This window comes from Paroedura picta, chromosome 8, assembly GCF_049243985.1.
Source record: "Paroedura picta isolate Pp20150507F chromosome 8, Ppicta_v3.0, whole genome shotgun sequence".
Taxonomy (NCBI): Eukaryota; Metazoa; Chordata; class Lepidosauria; order Squamata; family Gekkonidae; genus Paroedura; species Paroedura picta.
The window spans coordinates 36250319-36269650 of record NC_135376.1 but is presented as its reverse complement, the minus strand read 5'-3'; the positions used below and the strand labels follow the sequence as shown (position 1 = coordinate 36269650).

At 43.6% G+C, this 19332-nt stretch overlaps 1 protein-coding gene and 1 long non-coding RNA gene across 6 annotated transcripts in view; one reads left to right on the top strand and one right to left on the bottom strand.

Annotated features, from left to right (window-relative positions):
• The first annotated feature begins 92 nt into the window (after positions 1–92).
• HDLBP (high density lipoprotein binding protein) overlaps positions 93–19332 on the top strand; it is a 62044-nt gene continuing 42804 nt past the window's right edge. The window contains exon 1 of one of the 5 annotated variants that reach the window (XM_077349024.1): positions 93–228. The gene's annotated coding sequence lies outside the window, so the exon portion shown is untranslated. Of the gene's footprint in view, positions 229–8848; positions 8971–9511; positions 9532–19332 lie in introns of those variants that run through there. The other 4 variants (XM_077349026.1, XM_077349025.1, XM_077349027.1 and 1 more) reach the window with 4 other exon arrangements.
• LOC143843255 (uncharacterized) lies at positions 5821–8715 on the bottom strand. Its single transcript, XR_013233507.1, has 2 exons — positions 8486–8715; positions 5821–7652 (listed from the first exon to the last, which is right to left on the bottom strand). It is a non-coding gene; the product is annotated as an uncharacterized LOC143843255 (long non-coding RNA).

Genomic DNA, 19332 nt, shown 5'->3' with positions numbered 1-19332 from the left:
AGTCAGTCCTTTGCATAACGACAAAAAAAGCGTCAAGGAGGCTGTGCATAAAGGCGCGTGCGCAATCATCCAGCTCGGTTGCCATAGTGACACGAGAGGGCAATGGTCGGGGGGCGGAGTTTCCACCGTGGTTTTTTTTTTTGGCGGGTCACGTACGGACCTTTTCCTTTACCAAGATGGCTGCAGGTCTCTCGTGTTTGGCATAGCTGTGTGGGGAGCCTATACGAGGTAAGATCCTACGTCTCTAGTGGCGGCCTACTAGAATGATACGCCAACTGCTAATTTCGATTTAGGTTTAATGATGCCAGAAGGAATTGATGGGAAAGGGCTGTAATCGGTGGAGTTCTGCGCTAGCCATTATTATTAACTCTATGGTGTCTTCAGTTTCGATTGGTTCTCGCGGAACACGTGGCTTCCCTGCATTCTTTCGTACCATAGAGATAGAGGGAATGAGAGGCGGTAGTGCGGCGTACTGGATGGAAGCCTTTGTAGTGCCTCTTATTCGGTTCCTCATACAAATCTCTCCCCTCCCCTGTAAGTGTACCTTTGACCACGTCAATTTCTCATAAATTCAAGGGGTTTGGTTAATAGTATTTTCCAGTAGATGCACAGTAGCAAGGATAGTAGCATTTCCCCCCTTCACATTTAGCTAAGCGGTGTATTCCAAAATCCCAACTTCTGAATATCAGTTAAAGGCACAGGAACCCTGATTTCCATAACCTGTCCATGGAATGTATTTACTTATTACAGCATTTATGCCCACTCTCAGAACTGTTTCTGGTGGTTCAGAGCAATAAGAACAGATAATGCAACTATTAGCAATAACAATTTAGGCTAGCAGCAAAATAGCATAACCAACAATAAACCTGATGGCAGTCAAAATTGTCTTAGCTAGGTCAGGCAGGAGATATAAAACAGCACAAGCCATAAAATCTGTAGTAAAGTATTAAATTGGCACATTAAATAATGAATGAAAATGAGTTAAAACAAAATAGAACGGTTTTTACTTGGCACCTATGTGTTCAAAGTGTAGGGCTTGGAAGAGGTCTATAAAGAAGGATGGGTAACCAAGTTATTCTGTCTGAGGAAGTAGAGAAATGGGGAAAAAAACAGAACGATAATCCATTAGCGCATTTAATACTACCAAAATTTGTCACAGGGTATGTACATCTGAAAAAGTGAACACTGACCCAATTTTTGTTAAACTTTAAGGTACTATTAGACTCTTGGTGTTTTCTCCTGCACTAAGGAAGTATTACATTCTCAAAGTGGGTAGCTATTATCAGAGAAGCCTTGTTACTGCATCATATCTATGGATGAGGGAACTGAGCTGGGCTTGAGAAGAAGATCTTAACCGGTGAGGAGGATGGCACAAGAAGAGGCAGCTCTTTAAATACCCTGGTATCCCAAGCTGTTTAGGTCTTGACAGTAAAAAACAAAAGTGCTTTAAATTTTGTCTGGAAGCAAATGGAACGTACGTTGGATAAACTAACACTTGCTGATGCAAAGCAATCTTCAAACCTAAAACAAGGCCCCTGCCTGCTTGGCTTTTTGCAATCTATATAAAATTGAATTACTCATGGGAGCTTTTTGCTTTGCATTTTAATGATATGGCTCAGAGAGAGGTCTGGGATGTGGGGCTGGGAACTGTGGACTCTTCTACTCAGTATTGTTTGTAGTGTCTGTTGCTGGAAGTATGCTCCTAATATGTAATTTTTTCTTTTGTGTGTCATGTTAGTACTTATACTATGCTTCACCTCTGGTTGTTTTCACAGATCACTAGAAGTCAAATGCATGTTGCATTGTCTTTCTGATGCCCTACTCACATGATTGTACTGATTTATTCTATGTAATCTGCATTGAGCCCCAGTAAAAAAAGGTGGACTATAAATAACATAAGAAACGTCAGTGGGGTGCTTCATGCTCTTAACATTAACAAAGATATTGCTATTATCATGTTCCCTCAATAATTTATCTTCCCAATATACCATGTTATAGTTTGTATGTTCCACTATTTATTGAAGAAAAGACAGCACAAAGTAGGAATAACCAGACTTCCTCCCATGAATTAATAATGAGAATGACTAATACTCTGTAATTAGGTGATTAATATTCTGCAATTAGACAGGTGATGTTTAACTTACTCAACCTTTTTGGAGTTATGATAACTAGGTAGCCAAAAACTTGGTCATACTGGTGAAATAGGCAAATTGTGAATTGCTTTAAAAGGATCTCTACACTTGATGTCTGAGCCCCTACTCAGTCCATTGCCTGAGAGATAGAGGGGAGGGAAGAACAGGTTTCAGTGCATTTTGATCTAGAATAAGTTCACCTGGAGACATTTCAAAAGAAGTTTGGTGAGGCATTCTGTGATGCCTCTTACTATAATTTCCCTGGATAAGGAACTTGTTCTAGTCCAAAATATGTTTCAGCTTTATTGATTGGGCTTGCTGTTCCACACACAAATGCATACTAAATAGGAAGTTAAAATATTTAACGTGGTATAACTTCTTAGAGGAAAAAGAGCTGTTTTTTTATACCCTGCTTTTCTCTACCTGACCCAAAGCGGCCTACAAACACCTTTTCATTCCTCTCCCCACAACAGACCCTCTGTGGCCGATTCCGCACAGGTGGAAAATGCCGAGAGGATAGTCATATGGAAGCATGGACAAAACCCCACTGCCACATGACATTGCTGCCAGGCTGCCGCCCTCCCAGGCCCCAGAAGCTTCCGGCTAAGGGGACGCAGATTCTCCTGAGTTCCCTTAGCCTGCCGCGGGAGCCAATTGGGCCTATCCTGTGGCAGGTCTGTGTGGATAGGGAAGAGCTGGGCCTTCCGAACCCGGTTTCTCCCAGTCCTACAGTGGCCCAGAGGGGGCAAGAAATGCCCTGGTCAACTTTGCAGTGTTTTGACGTGCTGTGGGATGAACTGGGACATTCATTTTCATTTAGCAGGAAGGTTGGGATTATGTTCTCGCAAAATAATGCCCCCTCCCCGCATGGCGGAACCAATCTGCCGCTGTTTTGTTTCCCAGGGGGACACAGACTGCTGCGGAGCATGCAGCTCCTGAGCAGCTAACTGGTGGCAGCCTGGCACAGCAACTGCCGTGTGGAATCAGCCTGTGAGGTAGCTGGGGTTGAGAGAGCTCTAACAAAACTGCCCTATGTACCCAAAGAGAACTGTGACTAGCCCAAGATCACCCAGTTGTCTGCATGTGGAGAAGTGTCAGTTTTTTATACTCCACTTTTCAGTACCTGAAGGAGTCCCAAAGTGGCTTACAAAAACCTTTCTCTTTGTCTCCCAACAGACACCCTGTGAGGTAGGTGGGGCAGAGAGCTAGGACAGAACTGTGAATGGCCCAAGGTCACCCAGCTGGCTGCATGTGGAAAAATGGGAAATCAAACCTGGTCCTCCATTCTTAACCACTGCACCATACTGACTCTGTGTCATAGATTTATCTGAAATGTAATTGAGATGCATTTGATAGTCTGTTTTAAACTTTTATCTAGTGTGGTCTGCTTAACAACCAGGCAGGGTTATGAATAATTCTATGTGTTTCCTAATCAGAAAATTGAAATCCCATGTGTTGTCTCTTTCTAAAGTTTAAATAAATGAATACTTTCTTTTCTTAGAGACTTGTTCTAGTGCTCTCACTTCCCTGTGACCAATGCCTATAGCTTAAGCCTCTGTTGATAATACTATACATCAAATGAAAGCATAACTATTAAATTGAATGGCTTTGGTAAGGCATACGTTGGCTAAAAGTCTCTTCAGTATAAGAATGCAGAGCCAGATAGAAGAAGAAGAAGAGTTGGTTCTTATATGCCACTTTTCTCTTCCCAAAGGAGTCTCAAAGCGGCTTACAGTCGCCTTCCCATTCCTCTCCCCACAACAGACACCCTGTGAGGTGGGTGAGGCTGAGAGAGCCCTGATATCACTGCTCAGTCAGAACAGCTTTATCAGCACCCGCGAGCCCAAGGTCACCCAGCTGGCTGCATGTGGGGGAGCGCAGATTCAAACCCGGCTTGTCAGATTAGAAGACCACACTCTTAACCACTACACCAAGCTGGCTAGAGTCAATGCATGTCACTTTCAACAATCAGTGAAGGCTGCGTTACTGTGGAAATTTTCCAATCACCCAGGAGTCATAACTAGACAGAGAAGATAAGTTCTACCTGAGGTTAGTGGGACCTAAACACAGGCAAATCTGCACAGGAATGCATCTTTTTAGAGAAACAGCCATAAAACTTAGCAGAGATCCAGAAATTCTAGTTTGGCCTACTAGCTTGCAGTTATTTTTTATCACTGCCTACTAACCCCTTCAGTAGCTTGGAAGAGATTCCAGCTATTTTCTTGCAGCACAAATGAGTTTTGCCGAGGGAATCTGTGTCTGCTACAGATGTCCTGTTCATCAGATGGCCAAGAACATTAGCCTGAGAGCTGGATGGTGAACTTCTGGATTGTTCAGGAAAGTATGGGCTGTTTCACATTGATAACATTAAATTCATGGACACTGTTTATGTCATTTTGGACAGGCCCTTCAAATGTATGCACTGCCAATTTTAGATGGGAATGGTTGACATCTCCAAATCTAAACTCTTAGAGATGATCATGAACAAGTTTGACAGGGTTTGGTTACCTGAAGGCAGGAGCTCTGTAGTGGTACATGTCCTGCATGTAGACAGTCTGCTGAGAACAAATTGATTTACAGTTTGAAAAGAACCTCTTTCTTTTTGGTTTTGATTTGTTGACAATTCTTTTTGTTGTCTTTTTTGATCTTGTGTGCAGTAATCACTGCAATTAGTTGTTAAGGACAAGAAACTCGATAAAAGTGACTGATGTAAACTGTGATAGTTATTTTCTGCAGGTTAATATGCCATGGAAGACCAATTCCTTGGTAATCTCTGATTTAATGTACTGTATTGGGGTATATTGGGAGAGTTTTTATCAATGCGTGTTGTGTGAAAAGTTATCTTGGGAGGGGCATCCTTTTCAATTAATTGTGGGCCAAAACTCTTGGCCTTGAACACTAGAAACTGATGTTTTCCTTTTAACTTTCAACTTGTATCATGACAGTTAACACATGCAGTTGGTAGCTGTTTACTGTTCATTTACATTATTTAGATTGGCTGTGTTTAAGACACCCAAACAAACTAAATTTAAATAGGCTCCTTGTCACTGCCAGTTTGTCCATTTACCTTCTCCCAAACTTCTCAATGTGAAATTTGCTTTCTTACACCATCTAGGCTTGTTCTTTTATTTCTGAAAACCCAATTAAAAAACTGGCACAATCCTTTTTAAGCCCACTCACTTAAGTCCCAGCGTTGCTCCCAAAAGGTATAATACTCCTGAGCAATGGAGTTATCCTGAACATCCAAAAACAGTAGGGATTGATCATTAACATATCCTGTGAGGTGAAAACAGGAGAGAATTATGGCAGGTCAATTTTAGTGAAATTGTTGCATCCAAATAATAGGTGAGCAGGTAAAGACAGACTTTCTTTTCTTTATCCTCCCAGAGAAAGTGTCTTGCTATAAAGGCACATGTTGTGACTGGTTATCCTCCCCCTTTGGAAACTGTTTAGAAGCATGCTATGACAGGTTCACACAACCTGAAATTGCTGCTTTAAGATTACAAACAATAAGATATAATGAGGTCCTTCCAGGTATTTTCTCTCCAGCATGGACTTGGTGGCACATTCAGACACATCTCATGCTGCAATTTGAAAACTGTCAAATGCTTACATAGAAGCCAGGTAGATTTGGTAGGTAACTGTGCTGGTTTGAAGCAGTAGAACAAGTTTGAGTCCAGCGGAAACATTAAGACCAACAAAATTTTATTCAAGGTATTGTTTTTTTGTGTGTGTGTGTATGCACACTTCGTCATACATACAAGTCAGAGATATTTTTAATTTTTACTTCCCTGTAATATTGAGGAATGTTTGAAGGTATAACAGTGTTATGGGCGAGAGTCTTCCCCATAGGATGTTGCAGATATTCCAAGGAGTCAGTCACATGACAGTCTGGAAGTTGAATGCAAGCAGATGTGCAATAATGAACACCTGTGGCCCTATACTGAAGAAAGCTTCAACTTACCTTTGGGAAGGAGAGATCAAATAACTGGTTGCTTCTTGAGGTAGCAATTTTGAAAGTCATCATAATTTTGGCTTGGCTTTTGGCATGCAAAATGGAAAAGGCATGTCCTGTAAATGGAGTGATGATGTGGTCTCTGTAACCCTTCCTTGGTGCTGATCATGTCATGTAGACAGCACTAGTCCCAAGCTGTTGGGAGCAGAAATGAACAATAGACCACCATGCGTTGAAGATCTCCACCCCCCTCAATAACATGTTTTGTGTACCTAGTTCCTGTCTTGGAACTTCAAAAAGGGTGGTGGCGGCATCTTTTTTTCAATAAAAATGGGAATGAACTGCAGCCTGATGCACAGCTGTTTCCTGCTATGCCTCAGCTACTGTCAATATGGAAAGAAGGTTATTGATGATTAATAGGAAGAGTTATGAAACTTCTTGCAAAGTGAAAATATTATTTGCCTAATAAGATTCATGTTAAACAATGTGTAGTCACAAATTAGCCTGATTTTGGTGGTGAGTCTAAATTGTTTGTATCTTAATATATCTGAAATTAATGTTTCTTGAGAATTCTGTTAAGATGTTAAACGGAAATCATACTTTTAAGTGACAGTTTGATGTAGTGGTTAGGAGTGTGGACTTCTAATCTGGTGAGCCGGGTTCGATTCTGCGCTCCCCCACATGCAGCCAGCTGTGTGACCTTGGGCTCACCATGGTGCTGATAAAGCTGTTCTGACCGAGCAGTGATATCAGGGCTCTCTCAGCCTCAACCACCTCACAGGGTGTCTGTTGTGGGGAGAGGAAAGGGAAGGCGACTGTAAGCCACTTTGAGATTCTTTCGGGTAGAGAAAAGTGGCATATATGAACCAACTATCCTCCTTATTTCTCCTTCTAATCCCAACCAGACTTGTTTGCTTTTAAATCAATTGAAGACAATGGGGCTTAGAAGAATATATGTTTGTTTTAAGATTGCACTGTAAATCATGACATATGTACTAAGCACAATAGAGGATTGAATATTCTTTCTCCTTTCTGGAGGGGGTTCTGTAGCATGAGTGAAATTGTCGGGTGGGTGAACCAACCTACTATCTTGAGCTGCCCAGGTGCAATGTCTTTTGTTTGTACCAGCTGCTGGACCCTTAAATATCAGAGCTGTGCATCTGAGTGATATGAAGAGGTTGTTTGCAAGTTCTTTCCCCCTCCCTTTTCCCTACTCAAGCACAAGGCTATATCATTACCATGCCTAAATTCAGTTTCATTTGGCCTACCTCCTGAAATGAGGTATGATTCAAAGCATGTTTGCTTCCATGAAAGTTCCAGTGAATGGTGGTATTTATTTTTAATACCATGTGCTTGTAGTTGTTGCCCCGGTTCCCTGAAATATTCCCCAGGAATGTTATCATCCAGAAAAACAAAACCCCAAATTAGAACTATTAAAAGAAGGCCAGATAGTTGGAGCCAGCAGTGTCCTGTAAAGGCTCTGCCTCTTGGTTTTCGATTATCTTAATGATTTGGCTGGAAATAATGGACAACCTGCATTCCTAATTTGCAGCCGAGAACAGGAGCTGGAAGATAGCAACAGAATGAAATGTTATTGCTGTACTTCATATAGTGTTACATGTAGGAAAGAACCCCCATAAAAAAGAGAATTGGGTATGCTGTTACCATTTCTGATAAAGATTTAGCTGTTAGAGACCTAGATTCTACTCCAGAAGCATTGTAGGGACCAACATGTTTTTTGGGATATAAGCTTTCACAAGTCAAAATTCATCAGAAAGTGTGGCTGAAAACAATACCACAGTGTGACATAACACCACACAAGTCCCAAGCCATTTAAAGCAGTATGTATAGAAACATTAATCAGTAGAACAGGAGTAATAGTATGTTGTGCCTGGCCTTATTTCCTACTATGCAGAATTCCATTTGGAGAATAAATCATCAGAATACAAAGGCCTTGGGAGGTAAAATCGGAGGGGGAAAATGCTGAAGAACTTGATGTGCTTGTTTAGTGATGGTGGACAGGGCTGTCAAGTCACAGCCAAGGCAAAAGATGTTCAGAGGTGGTTTGCCTGAGATCAGGCCAGCCTGGCCCGTTCAAGTCAGGATGGGTAGGTCTAGCTTGAAAAATAGATGTTCCAAACATACTTCAGCCCATTCCAACGCAGCCTCTCTGCCATAATGCCACAAATCAGTTCCTAGTAAAGCGAACTGCTTCTTTTAAACTTTGCACCTAGGTAAATAGCCCAGGTTTCTATTCGTCCTGCATAGTGACCTGACTGGGTGTAGCAGGTAAAGCATTCGCTCCTGTGAGGGGGGGGGGGTCCTCTTTCCACTGGCAGATTGCTCTGGAATCCCCCCATTAAACTGACCGCGGGTGGGAGGCCCTTGCGACTCTTACCGGGAGATCTCAAAAGCAAGTCCCACTGAACTCCATCGGCCGCGTAGGCCGGGAAGCGCCTCGGCCTGACCCTGCCCAGGCTTCCTCAGTAGTAAGGCCGCGAGACGCAGCGTGCTCCTTCCCGGGCAAGCGTGCCTAGGATCGCCCTCGGCTCTTGACGTCAAGGGACTCGGCCTAGAGAGAGGGGCGAGCCTCCCTGGGCTCCTCCGCCCGCTCCTTCGGGGGAGGGGCCGGCCGCGGGCCCCCCTTGCAGGCAGGCAGGCAGGGAAGGAGCGGCGCTCCGAGGGCGGAGTGTTCGGCGGCGCTGCTGGTTGCCTGGGCAGGGCCTTCCCGGGAAGGGAAAGGAAGGGGCCCGGCGCGTCTGACGTGTGAGCCTGGGATTGGCAGCCTCGCCCCCATATAGCAGACGGGAAGGTGCCTCGCAGCTTTCCCGGGAGCGCTTCGGGGCTTCTCCAGCAGGGCGAGCGAGGCAGGCGCGGGCCGGAGTGAGTGCCGTGGCCGGGGCCGTCGAGGGGGTCGGCGCCGATCAGCGGGGGAGGCGATCGGCCCAGGGGAGGGAGGGGGGAGGGGGGAGGGGGGAGGGAGGGAGAATACAGGCAGGACTCGCGAGCCCGGGCGGGGGGAGCAAGCTGGTTGCCGACGTGGAGGCGGAGAGGAGCCGCCGGAGCCGGTGTGTCTGCCCGCCTCCCCCCCCCCCTTCTGCCGCCTCCTGCAGAGCTGCTCCCCGGCCTCCGCATGTCTCCCTTCGGTGGACGGAGGCTGATGCGAAGGGCGCGCACGCTTGGCTTCGTGGCTTTGCCGGGGGAGAGGAGAGGAGCGGAGAGGGGGCGGGGGACCGACCGGGCTACGTGTCACAGGCGCGCACCAGCCGGATCTCCTCCCCCTCCCGTCTCAGTTGCAAAACTTTGCACCAACTTTCCTGGCCGGGTTTTCCCGTCTCCTCCATCCATCGAGCAGCGAAAGGAAGCCGAAAGGGCGCTGCGGGCCGGCCACGTCGTGGGCATCTAACCCGCCAGGAGCCCGGAGGGAAGCCTGGGGAAAGGGAGGTATTCCTTGCCCCCTCCCCTGCCCTGAGTTTGGGGGAGGGTCCCGGCCACTCCTGTGGCCGGAGGGGATATTGCAGGCGGGGAGGGGGGGAAGGCAGGTGGGGCGACGACGGCAGCTTCTAGCTGAGGCCGGCGGGGACAGCATGCCCAATAGCTGCTTGCATGCTCCGAGGCTGGCACCTCTTGGCATCCCACGCAAGCAGGCCTTGAAACGGGAAGGACAGACTGTAACTTTCTGTGCGCTGCCTGCTGGCATTAAGTTTACTCGGGCTCTTTTCCAGAGGTTATTGCAAGCTGGATTTCTGGGGCCAGGAATTTTGAATCATTCATTGCACACCTTTTGAGATCAACATTGTCAACAGTCTGTTGATAGCTTCCCAGTGAGATTGTCGTTTGTCTCGTGCTTGGGAGTTCTGTCAAGATAGGGCAACCTTTAATTACATGCCTGACTTTGCTTCACAGCACATGTAGAGACAGTGAAATGGACATGAATAAAAGCAAGGCCCAAGGAAAAAAGGGAGGGCAGTGACAAGATCTGCTTTTTGGTTGTGCAAAAGTGGGGGGTGGTTGACTCACGGCCAAGTCAAATTGGGTTTTGTACAGGTTAGTGTTGCTGTCTGTCACAGGCCTTTTGAAGTTTTCTGGTTGGGTGTAGTCTGGCAAGAGCAGGTGTGTGGCATTCTGGCTGAGTTGTGGGTGTGTGGAGGTGGTTTGCTGCTGTACAGAGATCTAGGCTCTCCCCCTCCCCCTGTCAGTGGCCTAAGTTGAAGATTTGTTTAAGCTTTTGCAAAATTGGTAGGTCTCCTGTTGAATATCATTGTTTTCAGTCCAGTATTCTGAAATGTTTACCATTTGTCAAGCAATAATTCAGCTGTGCGTTAGAATGTTTCCTCTTCTTAAAGCTAAACCATTATTAGCGTGTTTAAATTCTTAATATAGATCTGATCTAATCCTCATTCTACATACAGATGAGATTAGTAGCGGTCTCCTTCACCTATCTTCTTAGGCTGTTCAGTTCTGGGTTTCTTCAAAGTAGGTGTGCGTGTGTATATGTTGGTGTAGACGCTTGCACTGAATATCAACAATACATTTATCTCCATGTAAAACTCAAGATGCACTCATTTTCTTGCCCATCGAAGTAAATAAATCCAATTTAAAGAGTTGCTATTCAGAATAGTTTAAAAAGTTGTTACTGTTCAACAACAACGCAGCAGATGGAAGTATATAATTTTCTTGGTCCATGACACATGTATAAATCAGTGGTGGAACCCAATTCAGTTCTTTCTATACTATTCCATTGCAAATCTGTGACTAATCTATCTGTTTTACATTTATGTCTGCAGAATGTTGCTTTTGCTTTATCCAGTTGCTGTATCTTTCATGTTCTCTCATATCTTAAGTTATACACTGTTACAAGTGCAATCTTGCTGGTTTTGCCCAGCCCAAATCTAGTATGCTTAAAATGACAAATTATGCTGATTTGGGAACTGGGTACCTTGTGTCAATGTTGCACAATTTGGAAGAAATGGATTGCATTTGAGTGATGTGGGAAATAGTCTCTCAACGGAGAACTGCGGTTCAGGAAACAGTACTGTGTATTCAGTTGATACTGGCAGAAAACATATTTTCTAGACAACAAATGTCAAATTTCAAAGCAAGTTAATATGAAACATGCCTTCTTAAAGAATATGACTGCCAAAGGCAAAGCAAAGGATAGCTTTCATCTTAGCACCTTTAATAACACTTTATTCAGAAAGTTTTTCAGTTATTAACTAACCTTGGGAAGCTACTATCCCTTTAAGACTATCCTTTCCCCTCCCCCTCTAAAGCTGTGAATGGTCGCTGGTACAGGCAGTGCTGAGGTGGCATTTGTGAAAATTACACTCTGCTCTGTGCTGACACTGATACTCGGCAGGACACTTCTGTGTTTTCCTAAATAACAGAATGTTGGGAAATGTGCTTGCACTCTCCTAGGTATTAATATGTGCACATTCTTAAATGGACTTCAGAGAAACATTAAACGACCCAAATTTAGTTAATACTTGCACTTAAAGCACCTAAATTCCTTCTTCATAACTTGTCAGTACACAACAACCACCGTTCCACCTTCCTTTTCCACCCGGCTGCTCATTTCATATCTGTGTTTATGGCGTCATTATTGAAAACAAATGGTATATTCCCATTAATATGTTACTTTGCAGAATAGTGCACTTTTGAACAGCATTTTGATAGTATATAGTCCTAGAAGAATTAATTTACTGTGTTAGGAAGGTTCTTTTCTGCACAAGCATGTCCATCATAAATAGAGCAGAAATTGCTTTTATCCATTCATCTGTCTTTTTTAAAAACTTGTGAGCTTTCTGTAGTTGAGCAGTTTATTATTTCTACTGGAAGTTTTCGATTCCTTGATATAAAGAGCACTGAATTCCAACAGGAAATTTGTTCTCTATTTTTTTATTAACTTGTACTCAGAAATTCTAGATCAGACATGTCCAGTAGATGTATGAGAACATTTCTCATTCTCTATATTGCCACCAGTACTTGTTAGGGTTCTGTTAATAAACAACGTTGCAGCCTTTCTAGCACAAGATAGTTCTTGCTGGGAAACTTGTTCAAATGGCTGACCATTCTTCTTGGATTGGTTACCCAAATTATCAAAAGTGGGGCTTTATTTTCCCCTTAGTCTTTTTTGTTTTGTTTTGTTTTGATCTTGTTTTTTGGCTTCCCTTGCTGCACCTGCTGTAAGTTTCTTCCTTTATGTTAAGTTTTCATGTGAGGGGCAAGTACAGAGGCACTGGGATACCAATATGGTAAATTAAATATACAAAAATGACTTTTATGGAGTCTTCAAACTTCCATTCTTTATTCTTTATTCTTTTTATATAAAAGAATAAAGAAGAATGGAAGTTTGAAGACTCCATAAAAGTCATTTTTGTATATTTGATTTGCCATATTGGTATCCCAGTGCCTCTGTACTTGCCCTGTATCTGGTCTTTCACTGGGTCCTTACCCCTCTTACTTTATTTAAGTTTTCATGTGAGACAACTGAAATACTAGTGGCCTCTCTGCAGGATTTTTTTTTTAAGAGTTGAATAGTCAAATCTGGGGAAAGGACAGGAAGACACCTGTTACTTTCATGGAACAAAGCCTACTTAATCATTATTTGCCATCTTAAGAAAGGGTTTGAGTTGAAATGTATCCATCTGGGGCTAGTTGGAGGGATGACTGAAATGCCTGACCAAGTAAAAAGTTTTAGAGGAGTAGCACTGGATGGATGCATTTATTTTATTATTATATTTACAGTATTTGCTGGTGTACAAGACTACTTTCCCCCCCTGAAAAACATGCCTCCAAGTGGAGGGTCGTCCTATACGCCGGGTGCACTTCAGTTGGGATAGACATAGCTGCCCACAGTGGCCCATAGTACTGTAATGTAACTCTATATTTTGAGTGGAAATGTTGTCTTATATGCCCAGTCGTCTTATATGCCCAGTCGTCTTATACGCCGGCAAATACAGTATTTATTATTTATTTATTATATTCATATTTCAAGGGGAGTGATAGTTTGTGCAGAAAAGAAATCAGTGACTTTCTGGAACAGAGATGGGCATGTCCTCCGCAATCAGTTACCTCACTGTTGAAGTGCTGGCGTTGCCTTGCCCTGATGTTGGGTTCAGTCATCCTGTTAGCATAGCATGTAATAAAAGGCGGGGTTCCAAAAGGTGGCATTGCAAGGCTATGAGACTGCCCAAAAGAGCATATTCTGTGATGCAGCTTTCTTTGTGGATATTGGAAACAAATAAGTAGAGATTTTCAGAAAATAGCTTTAACAAGGGCATATCCTGGTATTATAATAATAATAATAATAATAATAATAATAATAATTATTATTATTATTATTATTATTCCCGCCTCTCCCGGAACCAGCTTGTGGCGAAGTACGTTAAGTCCATCATAAAACCCCATTAAAATACCCTAGGACATGAAAAATATCATACACAGAAATAGACAACCCTCCAAAAACACGTTGGTGTAACTCAATTCCTTTCCCCCTAAAAACATTAATTAATAGAGGGATATGGGGAAAAGGGGGCACAGTTGACATAAGGTTGTCACTTAACACCACTCACCCCTAACATCGCGTAACACCAGGTGGCCCAATCAGATCTTCCTCATCATCAACCATAGACCTGTGGAAGAGCTCCATTTTACAGTTCCTATAGAATAGCGATCCCCAACCTGTGGGCCGCGGACCACATGTGGTCCGTCAATTAATTTGAGGTGGGCCGCGAAGGACACCTTCTCCCCCCCCCCCGGCCCTTTACTTCATTCCCCCCGGCCATTTACAACATTGTTCATTGTTGTGGCATGTCTGTATCTTATTTTGAAGGGATGTTTAGACATTACCATAGCGATCAGAGAGTGTTAGGGCAGTGGTTGAGAGTAGAGGAGTAAACTACCCCCCCCCCCACACACCGGGCCTCAGCAAAATTGTCAAGCGTTGAGTGGTCCCCGGTGATAAAAAGGTTGGGGACCACTGCTATAGAACACCTGCAGCTCCTCCAGGAGCTCATTCCACCAGGTAGGGGTCAGGACCGAAAAGGCCCTGGCCCTGGTTGAGGCCAGATGTATGTCTCTGGAGCCAGGAATGACCAACAAGTTGGTACCCACATAGCATAAAGCTGTGTGGGGGGCATAGGGCGATAGGCAGTCCCTCAGGTATGTGGGTCCCAGACTGTGTATGGCCTTGAAGGTCAAAACCAAAACCTTGAACAGAATCTGGGCAGCAACTGGCAGCCAATGCAGGTGCCTGAGGACAGGCTGGATGTGGGCCCTCCAAGATGTCCCTGTGAGGATCCTAGCAGCTGCATTTTGAACCAGCTGTAATTTCTGGATCAAGGGCAGGCCTGCATAGAGTGAGTTACAGAACTCTATCCTGGAGGTGACTGTTGCATGCCTGGCGAAGATGGAAAAATGCCTGACAGGCTACTCTCTTGACCTGTGCCTCCAAAGGCTCAATCGTTGTATGAACAACTAAGGCTTGTAAAGCAACAGTAATCAAATCTTTTACTTGACTTTAGTTGCGGTTGTTTAAGGCAGTGGTCCCCAACCTTTTTATCAACGCTTGACAATTTTACTGAGACCTGGGCGGGTAGTCTTTTGCCGAGGGACGTTGCCACCTGAGTTCCTACTCCACTTGATTTCCCGCTGGTGCCCCTGACCTCCCACTGCCCACTGGGGGGTGCTGCCAGCAACAGCTGCGCAGTGCCAGGCCGGGGGGGAGCCATAGCCATAGTGGCCACCGGAGAGCACCAAAAGTGAGCCGACGGTAGAGTGGCAGGGCAGCCCCTGAGGCAGCTGCTGGGGAGGAGGACGAGGAGGAGCCGCAGCCCGATACCAATTGATCCTCGGACCAGTACCAGTCCCCGGCCCGGGGGTTGGGGACCACTGGTTTAAAGAGCCAAAAGAGATAAATTTTAGTGTAATCCTGGAAAACCAAAATATCTTTTCTGAAGAGCCACATACAAAATAAAATCCTTATGCAGCACACTAACTTAATTACTGTTTCTGTTGCTGACCTTGCCCCTGCTGCCACCAACTCCTAATCACTGGCTGTATCCCTATTTGGCAGCTGGTTTTACAGGAAGGATGATTAGAATAGAGGTAGGCCACACGTGCTTCCTCATTGAACAGCCTGTAGGTCTCACTGCCACAGCTTGGTTCCTTTATATATTCTTCAGGCCACTGAACTGCCAGCTGAAGCACCAGCTTGCACTAAGGGCTGGATTTGACCCTAATGGCTTCCAGTTGCTGAACATAGCTTACCTTTGCATCTCTGTCCTCTGCTCCCTAGAAGCTACCTCATAGGTTCTTCTGCTAATGTAAGCCAACCTATTGTTCCTCCTCAGCCCACAAATCTCCCAGAACCTCTTAATCCTCTGCTTTCATTTTCCCATCACCGCTTCACTTGCTTGGAGCTCAGGAAAAAAGTTAACTGTTGAGGAAAAGGCAGAGCAGGTGACTTGGTTGTGCTGCCTTGGAGCTCTCATATAGTAAGCTTTGATGTACCCAACAGTGACTAGTTGTAAATGTTTTCAAAAAACAGGTGGGAGCAGTTCAGAGGTAGGTATATCAAAAAGGAAAGAACATTTTAATGATGGTGTAATTGGTAAGACGGTGACAGAGGCCTCATCCTTTCACATGGCAATCAGGATTGTAAAGTGGTGCCTGAATGGTACCTTTACGGGTCATGATTTGACTGCAGGCCAAACAGGGCCACGAGAAGGTCACCACCTTTGAAAATTGTTTTTGAAAACTGTAGATTCAAGTGGGTAGCCATGTTGGTCTGAAGTAGCAGAAGTGAGTAAGAGTGCTTGCACTCTAAAGGGTAAGGCCTTGAATAAAACTTTGTTGGTCTTAAAGGTACCACTGGACTCTGGTTTTGTTCTGTTTAAAAACAGTGTGATGATTGGGCTCATAGTGCAGCTGGTTGATGGGCTCTTCTGCCCCCCCTGCACTTTATCAAGTGCTGAAACAGCTGCAGCTCCTATTCTCTACAGCTGTTTTGGCACTTGAAAAGGCAATGGGGAGGAACAGGAGCACCGGCCAGGTCCTCACATGGGGTCCTCATAGCAGTTACAAGGATCACATCTAGTTCGTCCTCCATACAGGAAAAAATTCCTGAACACCTTCCCCTGTTTTTTTTAATCTGCTATTAAGCAGGAGGTTATTGTATGTTGAGCCTTTATTACTTGACATCTGAAGTAGTCCTGTTCAAGCCTAAATTTACCCATTTTGGGAGTTTCTATCAGATGATTGTATGAGATTTGTTTAGTCATGTAGTGCAGCTATATATGCTTTTAGGACTGTCTTTATTGTTGTGGCATTGATGTGCAGGGCACATTAGAGATTATCATAAACAAAATAAATGCAGCTCCTTTCTGCAGGAGTTCACAATCTAAATTATATTTTCATATGTATGTTTGGGGAATTTGTTTTGAAAAACTGTTAAGTTTTTCAAATCTTTGCAGCAACAACAAAAAGAGTAGCAAATAACATTTTAAAGGTTAGCCTGCAGTGGAAATTATTCCAGAGGATGGATAGATAGATGAAAGCTCCCTTGTCTGAGTTAGGATTATAAGAAACTATATCAGTAGTCTGTGAAAGCAAGGCAGCAATGATTACAATAGTAAATGTAGAGAGTGAGGGAATAAAATGCACTGCAATCTCTTTAACAAAGCCAGTCTTTCGTTTTAGAGTACATTTCCTTTCAGGTCTTGCTTTAATATTTTTCCACAGACCATGTCTGAGAACCATTGCCATAGAGCACCCAGAGAATATTGCAGTTAAGCTTTTAAATTGCCTTGATGTGAGCCTGCTGGTGAGAAGTGTGTTCTTGTGTCTAGGTTTTGTGGCGAGCAAACAGTTGGTGATTGGAAAGCCTCATTGTGTTTGACCTTGTGGTAATCAGCAGGATATCGAAGTGTTTATGTGTGCCGTTTCAGACCCTTTTGCAGGACTTTTAATTATATATAATGGCTTCTATTAGCAGAACCACAAACCATTTAAATTGAAATAGATTAAAATGGCACATGATTCACCTTTGCTCTGTGAAAATGCTGATCTTACTGAAAATTCAAATCGTGGCTGTACATGTGTGCATGCATACCTTATTTTCCAACATGCACAACGTTATAGAAAGCATACAAGTCTGTTGGTGGCTGGAGGGCATTTTGAAAAGTTTGTTAAAGCCTCTGGATTATTCAGTTTTCCCTTAAGAATGTGAGGTTATGTAAGTGTTATAGTAGCTGTTTTCCCCACTTTTATGGGGCCAGACATTCAAATGAAATGTTGCTTCCAACTTCCTTTTTGAGGGCTTTGATGCTGCAGTCATTCAACGTGCAGGGGGGGGGGTTGTACCCCATTGTATCTATGTAGTACTCTTTTATCCAGCGTTTCCTCCAAGAAGCACAGGTGACATACATAGTGTTTACTTTCAGTTTTATCCTCTCAGTAATCCTGTGGTTTAGGGGAGACTGAGTGATTGGTCCAAGGTTGCCCATTAGGTTATATGGCAAGAAGGGATTTGAACCCAGGTCTCTTTTGTCTGTATATGAATACCCTGCTTTTCTCCCCAATGGGGACTCCAAGCAGCTCATTAGCTTCCATTTCTCGTCTTCCATTTTTTCCTCATAGCAACACTATTAGGTATCAACCCTATTAGGTAGGTTACGTTGAGAGGGAGAGCGAAACTGCCCTTAAGTCAACCAGTGAGCTTTCATTGTAGAGTGGGGATTTGAGCCTAGTTCTTTCAAATGGTAGTCTAGCATTCCTTATGCTGACTTTCTGACACTATAACCACTTAATGCCTTTCCCAACAGCATAGTAAATCCAGTGCAAGGTAAATTTGAAGGTCTTTACCATTATTACCCACTATTCCTTTCTTCACACAGGCAGTTTTTTTGCTCATCCTGTGTGTCCTAATGCCCTTGCATTGACAGAAGAGAGAAGGAAAACGTTTCCAGTTTTTCTTCTTCATTGTGCCTTTCCCATGTAACTATGTTCTTTCTCAGTGAAGGGTCCACTGACTCCCAGCAGTGTCTTTTGTGGTCACAGAATGATGCTGAGGAATACTCAGAAGGATAAATGTTAGTGCAACAATGGTAGGATATAGATTTCTATTACCTGTATCATCTGACTCTGGGAGCCTCTTTTACTCCACAGCATTGGAAGGTCATATGCATATTACGTTTCTGTTCTCATACGCCGTGAGTGAAACAAAGATACTCTGTTATGAAAGTACCACTGAAATTGTGCAGTAGTGTTTATGCAATCATCTGTGTGGGGTTTGTATGTTATATTTATACTTCTAAATTACATAAATTTGACAAATAGACCAACGGTGTATACTAGCTAGATTATCACATGGTGTTACAGCAATAAAATAAGTTTAGATCTGTCAAAAAAGTACTTCAAATATTTGTTTGCCCCCTGTATTCCTGTGTTTATGGGAAATTATTTTCCCTGTGGCTTCAGAATTTCTAGAAGTACTGTGTTTCTAAGAATGATTTACATGAATTTAATTAGTAATTAAATCTATCTTTATAGGTTATTTCATGTTTTATATCATTCCATCTGAATGCTTTGAATTTTTGGCCATGCTTAGGTGCATTTGAGATTAAATGTTCTCTTTTGAAGAGAGGCGGACTTCCTGCTGTGTGTTTGGGTACTCCCATCTCTTGTAATCCCTGAAGGAAGGGAATAGGTTCTTCTTTTCTGTCTATGAAGGGGAGCAGTTGCCCTGCTCTCTTGAGCTAGGTATTTTTTGCAGAAGAAGCAAGATCTTGGAAAATTTGGGTTGCTTTTCCTCACAGAATTTTTCAGGTTGTTGGGCTCCCTTGTTTACTGTTCTTGTCTCTTCCCTTCTATAAACACTCTTAAATAATACCCTTCATCTTCTGTCCTTTCTGCTTGTGTTGACCTCCACTTGCATAATCACAGCAGTAACTACTGCTGATCGAATGGCAGAAAACTTCTTTGCAGAGCCTTAAACATTCTCCATCTCTCTTTGGCCAAATCAGAGCAGCCTAAAGATTCCAAGAAGGAAGAAGCCCCTGAGACACTTAATTTACCTCAGGGAACAGAAATTTCCAATCCAGGACCCTGGATATTGGCTTGCCCCCTGCTTCCCAGGTTGATTATTAGTAGCCAGTTTCGGGACCAGGGATCTTTGTTTCCAATTCTTATTTCAATGTTATCTTGAACAGGCTTGGTATACAATAAAATCAGAGTCCAGTAGCA